Source organism: Panthera tigris, chromosome A2 (genome assembly GCF_018350195.1).
Source record: "Panthera tigris isolate Pti1 chromosome A2, P.tigris_Pti1_mat1.1, whole genome shotgun sequence".
NCBI classification, from domain to species: domain Eukaryota; kingdom Metazoa; phylum Chordata; class Mammalia; order Carnivora; family Felidae; genus Panthera; species Panthera tigris.
In genome coordinates this window covers 54,815,290-54,822,033 of record NC_056661.1, presented here as the reverse complement: position 1 = coordinate 54,822,033, position 6,744 = coordinate 54,815,290, and the positions used below count along the sequence as shown (strand labels likewise).

The following is a 6,744-nucleotide window of genomic DNA, read 5'->3' as shown; positions in this document are numbered from 1 at the left end:
GGGAGACACAGACTCTGAAGCAGGCTCCAGGCTCTGAGCTCTCAGTACAGAGCCCCATGTAGGGCTTGAACTCGTGAACCATGAGATCAGGACCTGAGCTGAAGCCAGACACTTAACCGACTGAGCCACCCAGGCGTCCCAGGCAAATACTTCTTTTTAAAAAAATATACGTTAATATCAACTGACCCAGTCACATTTTTTGCAAAACTTGATAAGCTGATCCTAAAATTGGTATGGAATTGAGACGCAGAGTATCCAAAACAATCTTAAAAAAGAACAAAGTTGGAGGACTCGCACTTCCTCATTTCAAGACTTACTACAAGCTACAGGAATCAAAGCAGTGCAGTACTGACCTAGATCCATGGACTAGCGTTGAGTCCAAAAATAAATCCTTATTTCTGTGGTCAGTTGAGTTTTGACAGTGGTGCCAAGGCCATCCAATGGGGTAAAGGATAGTTTCTTCAGATGATTTTGGGACAACTATCTGCATGCAAAAGAATGAATTTGGACCCACAACTCAGACCATAAACAAAACCAACTCATTGTCAAAATGGATCAAAGACCTAAACATAGGAACTAAAGCTACAAAACCAACTGAAACAGCTTGTAGTACAAAGGGAGAGGGACAAAAAAGGAAAATTGGAATACTAGAGAGGAAAAATAGAAATAATAGTTCACTGGAATCCTAAGAAAACAAAAAAATGGAAGGGAAGAACGAAAACAATAGACAAATGAGAACAATGGAAAGAACGTGTTTATGAGGTAGAGCAGAAGGACTTGAGAGCTGATTGTGGAGAACAGGCGGGAAGGCCAGCCAGACAGCAGTAAGCCCAGGCCTGTGGGAGTAGCGGTCATGAGCAGGATCCCCAAATAACCTTTCATCGTTGCCCAGGATGGCCCAACCTAGGGTGGATGGCGAAGCAGTCTGCTCTTTGGCTTATGGTCACTGTCGACTAATAACTGTAAGTCGGATGTCCTCTAGGATGTCAAGACTATATAAACATTTCTAATCCTCTCTTAGCATACATGTAGTTGTTTCATGAGCCCAGTTAACATCCTCTTCCTTTTCAGACCCAGAGCTGAAGTGTTAGTTTTACCGGTTCTTGTGGGCCTGTTTTGTACACATGTATCCAGCAGATGGCGTTCAAGTCCTCAAGACTTCAGATCACTCTAGAACAGCACTGCCCCATAGAAATAGGATGTGAGCCCTCTGTCATTTTCAGTTTTCTGGGACCCACATTACAAAAGTGTAATTAATTTTATTGTATACTTTATTTAGTATATCCAAAATATTTCAACACTCCATATTAAAAAAATATTGAAATATTTTACATTTGTTTTCACACCAAGTGTTCAAAATCAACTGCAAATCCTCCATGGTACGTCTCAATTCGGATGCTAAGTTTTCATCAGGAGTACTCAATCTGTATTTATATGTCATAAAACATACAGGAAAAAGTAGACTCACACATCCACATTGTTGCAAAAAGACAAACATTTTTAAGTTTGCCAGTAACTGAATCCAATATCAAGTCATAATACAATTTTAGTTCTTAGTCATACTAGCCACATTTCAGATGCTCAAAAGACACGTGTCTAGGGCTACTGTCCAGCACAGTACAACTCTACATGATCTGTTTTTATACACTTTATGGTCTGACCACACCTACTCCTCCCATTAGCAGCTAAAGGACTGATAAACATTTCTTCCAGGCGTACGTTAAGCATTCAAGATATTATGGCAGTGTTTCACTTGAAGGCAAGGAGCAGTGAAATCTGTCAGAAAACATGACCACACCTTATTCATATCTTTGTAGAGCTAAGCGGAATGTTTTGGATCAGAAATTGCTTTGAATTACTTGTTTTCATTGTAATCTTTCCTCCGGGCCTTTGTGTGTTTTGATACAGTTCATTTGAATTGGCTAAATAAATCATTTTGTTTGCTTGCAAAATTCCCAAAGGAGAAACTTTAAATCCATATACATGAGATTTCTGCTATGTTTAGCCGTACATTTGCCAAAGACTTGTGGGATCATTTATTTCTTCTTAAAGCCATAGTGCAGCCTGCAGGATGGTTTTCAGCTAACCTTGTTGTGACATAGAGACGAGGCGGTAGAATTTAGAATTTGGAGCAGGGGTGGGTACTGGTCTTTACAGTTAACCCAAAATAGATCAGCCACGCCGTATGCGTGTAGTTTCTTTTTTAGCCTGTAAATTGAACTAAGTCAGTTATATGCCAAGCAATTCCTGTAAAAAACAACATGGCTAAGGTAAGTGATAATGATTGAAAAGAATTTGTTGACCCACTGAAAACTGGGAGAGAGAATGAAACCCCCCCGGCCCTCCCGCCCGGTCCTTGCCTTGGTGAGGCATTTTGCTAGTGTAGGTTGTGAACGTCTAGCTTAATGTTTATAGTTTGGGATCGGTGGGGAAGAGACTGATGTGATGGGTGTAGATCATTGTCTAGGAAAACTGGAAAATTCATGGAATGAAGCAAGGTGTTTTAGTGAAAACCTATCATTCAGGCCCAATATTGATCTGTTACCCTGTTTCTTAAATCCTGGGCTCCATTTACATATTCATGCATGGTAAATGTATGTTTGTTCAGTGATGGGATTGGTCAGAAATACTACTTCTTTTTCATCCTTAATTTAAAAAATTTCTTTCTCCACATTTCTAACTACCACGTTCTTCCTAATTCTGAAAGCTCACCTGCTTGGTGGCAGTTTTGCCTGGTGATAAGCATTTTCCCTGGGGTACATTGTATTCTGTTCCTGTTTCTTTTCTTTTTTTTTTTTTTTTTTTTTTTTTTTTTTTTTTTTTTTTTTTAGTTTTTGTTGTTTTTTTTTTTTGGGAGAGAGAGTATATGTGTGTGCAAGTAGGGGAAGGGCAGAGAGAGAGAGGGAGAGAGAGAATCCCAAGCAGGCTCCACACCGTGCAGAGCCCGATGTAGGGCTCGATCTCAGGAACCACGAAATCATGACCTGAGCTGAAGTGGGATGCTTAATTGTCTGAGCTACTCAGGCGCCCGCCCCTCTGTTTCTGTTTCTGAGAGTTATCAGCAATTAAGCTTCCTTGAACTTGAATATGAGGAGTAGTTTTAGATACTCGACCCCTCAGCGCCCCTTCCCTGCCCCACACCTCTCTGCACATGTTGTTCAGGGTTGTTTATGAAAAACAGAAACACAAAAATAGGTTCTGCTCATAGCCGGTTCTCCCAGGTCACAAACATGTCTGAGAATGGCACTGCTGTTTTTGTAGGAGACCCAAGATTTACTGTCTTCAGTAATCAATAGATTTTTTTTAATCAAGGTATAATTTACATACAACATATTAGTTTCATTGTGCACCATAATGGTTTAATATTTGTATGTATCGTGAAGTGATCACCATAACGAGTCTAGGTATCATCCATCACCACACCTAGTTGCTGAATTCTTTTTCTCGTGATGAGAACTTCTGAAGTCTACTGTCGTAGCAACTTTCAAATATGTAATCCAGTGTTAACTGTAGTCACCATCCTGTATGTTACATCCCCATGGCTTGCTTATTTGATAACTGGAACTTGGCAGTTTTTGACTCCCTTTATCCATTTCATCCATTCCATCCTCTGCCTGTGGCAATCACCAATCTGTTCTCTGTCCCTGTGAGCTTGGTTTTTGTTTTTGTTTTGTATTTGTTTTAGATTCCACATGTAAGAGATCATAGGGTATTTGCCTCTCTGACTTCTTTCACTTAGCGTAATGCTCTCAGAGCCCACCCGCGTTGTGGCAGGATTTCCTTATTTTTGTGGCTGAATAATACTCCACTGTATATAAATCTTCTTTCTCCGTTCACCCATCGATGGACACTTAGGTTGCTTCCATATCTTGGCTATTGTAAATAATGCTGCAGTTAACACACGACTGCGTATATCTTTTCCAGTTAGTGTTTTTGTTTTCTTTGGATAAATACCCAGAAGTGGAATTCCTGGATCATATGGTAGTTCAATTTTTAATTTTTTGAGGAGCCTCCATATTGTTTTCCATAGTGGCTGCACCTGTTTACATTCCCACTGTGTACCAAGTTTCCAGTTTTTTCAAATTCTCCCCAACACCTGTTATTTTTTGTCTTTTTGATAATAGTTATTCTCACAGGTGTGACGTGACATACCCCATTGTGGTTTTGATTTGCATTTCCCTGATGTTGAGCATTTTTTCATAATTCGCAAAGATCTTTACCTTAGGAAAGGCTTTTTGTCCCTGCTTCCAATGACCAGCATAAGTTTTAAGGTATACGTAACCAATGTAAACATAACATTAAAAAAATTTTTTTAACATGTTTGAAACTGAGCTGCTCAGATATTTTTAATTGGTACCTGATAGTTCATCAGATTCATCTGCATCATTGTTAAACCCTTCTTCAGTTGTTGGCTGGGTGCATTATTTCAGTATTAGGAATGAAGTGGCTATAGGCATCTTTTTTGTTTGGCTCAGCCAGCATGGGTCTTTATTCCAGTAGCTTCTCTCCTTTTAAATCATCCCTTTGGGCATTATTTTCAGAAGTGAGATTACTGGGTCAAAGGGACGATCATTTTTATGTTCCTTGATGGGTCTTGCCGGGAGACCATCTTAATAAGGGCCCTTGATGTCGTGATAAATCTCCCTGGTGGAGGATGCAGGTGGTTTGCAAGTGAATTCTGCTCTAGGATAAGCAGTGACCATAAGGTTTCAGTCTCCTGTGTAAACCTTCCTCGGTGGCAGGTGGTTAAGCTTGATCATGTGCGCTGGCCCCCACTCTGCTTCCTCTCAGATCACTTCTGTCTCCAGCTCAGCCCTTTCTTCTTCTCATCTGCCTAGAGAATTCAGGCATCTGTCGAGAACATGCTTTCTATATTGAATAGCAGAGAGGACAGTGTCTGTTAATTTTCCTAGTCCCATCTCCACCTCTTTTGTGCACTGAGTGAGGGCTCATTCTCATGCCTGTCCTAGCCTAAAGCTGGGCTTGCTCACTGATTGCAGGCACACAGTTACATCTGCACTGCTTTCTGTCTTTATCAAAGCATTTCTGATTAAAACTACAGACAGCCAGAAACTAGAGAAAATAGCAAAGAAAGCCAGGACCAGGTGACCTGAGAGGGCTAAGTTTACAGCTTTTTGTTTTTAAGTATACAGCTGTATAAACTTCTAAAAGATATATTCTTGGGTCAGTGCCAATAATGGGAAGGAAGGATGCCCGTTTTTCTTCTAAACCTACACCCGATTCCTCACCCCCCGCCCAGCTTCCTTCTGATTACATGCACTTGCTTTTCCCAAAGCCTGTTCAGAACTTTCCCACTTTTCACCCGTGTTCTGCTTGTGCTCAGCTTGCTGTGTCTGTATTTTTCAAGTACCCTTCTGGGTGCACCAAGGACTAGAAATCCCTTTGTCCTGTAGGCAGAAATCAGGGTGCTGTGATTCAGTTCCTCTCCTTGGCTAATCTCTACAGCAGCTGGGCTTCTTACACTCCTTCCCACCACACTGCCAGCCCCTGGGAGGAGTACCCTAAAATACAGACGCCACCTCTGCTGGCAGTCCTTCCATGGTTTCCCATCACCTGCAAGATGAAGTCCAGGCTCGTCATTTTATAGCTGGCCCCTTTCTGCCCCTCCCACGCACGGCCCCTCCCCACTCGACACTAACCCATCACCTGCTCTACTTACTTCCAGTTCCCCAAACTTGCCAGGCAGTCTAGAGCCTCTGCCCTGAGCAAGTGTCGTTCCCATCACCTGGAATGCTCTTCCTCACCTTGTTTTCTAGTCAGCTTGTCTCCGGAGCAGTTTCTGTCATTTCCATCGTGCAACCTTTTTGGACCGCTCCAAATAATTTCCGTTTGCTATTTAACAGTCATTGAGCACTTAACTGTGTGCTAGGAGTTGCGCCAACCCTGTACGTGCATCACCGCACTTACTCCTCACAGTCCTGGGAGGTGGGGACTAGTGCCCTTGAGAATATCACACAGATCCAAGTGCTGGGTTCAAGGTCACCTAGCCTAAGCTCTTCACTACCCAGTGGTAACTATCTTCTCTGGGCTTCCGTTCTGCCTTGCAGAGAGCACTCTGACTTGTCATTGTAGCTTTGTGTGCGTGCTTCTCCCCTCAGATCTATCCTCTGGGACAGAGCAGCCAGACAGTAAGTAAATGGAATGAAGAAGCCCCTGGGCCTGTGGTCATCTTCTATATGTTTTATAAACTTATTGCATGATCCTTTCATTTCTTTGTGGGAGGTGTTTCTTGAAACTTTGCTTATGGCCACCTGCATGGGTCTTTCAGGCTATTCATGGGACTTCGATGCCACAAATAGTTTTCAGTTGCTTATAGCAGCCCTGTAGTTAATAATATGGACACTATGAAAGAGAGAGAAGACACGGCCCCTGCTCTTCATTTGCAGAGATGAGATTTGCCACATGGGATACAATTAGTGATTAAAGACAATACATTTGAATATTTGATTGCATAACATGCAAATTCTTTGGCATGACCTTCTTTGGCAAGGCCTTTGGTGATCTGATGCGAGACCACTTTTCCAACTTTGTCTACTATTCTCCCATAGACCCCAATCATGCTGATGTGTTTTGCAGTGCTCTGAGCCCACCGTGCTTTCGATGCTTCTGTTCCCATGTACATATTGTTCCTTTTGCCTAGAATGCCTTCTCCTTCCCATCTGCGTAGCAACCTCCGCTCGTCTTTTATAACCATCTTCAGTGCTGCTTCCATTAGATCCTTTT

General features: G+C 42.1%; 1 protein-coding gene across 10 annotated transcripts in view; it reads left to right on the top strand.

The window, feature by feature from the left end:
* Positions 1-96: 96 nt before the first annotated feature.
* The window catches only part of CA2H3orf20 (chromosome A2 C3orf20 homolog), a 100,946-nt gene continuing 94,298 nt past the window's right edge, over positions 97-6,744 (top strand). For 9 of the 10 annotated variants that reach the window (XM_042979577.1, XM_042979576.1, XM_042979581.1 and 6 more), the window contains exon 1: positions 97-2,270. The gene's annotated coding sequence lies outside the window, so the exon portion shown is untranslated. The remainder of the gene's footprint in view (positions 2,271-6,744) is intronic. The other variant, XM_042979575.1, reaches the window with a different exon arrangement.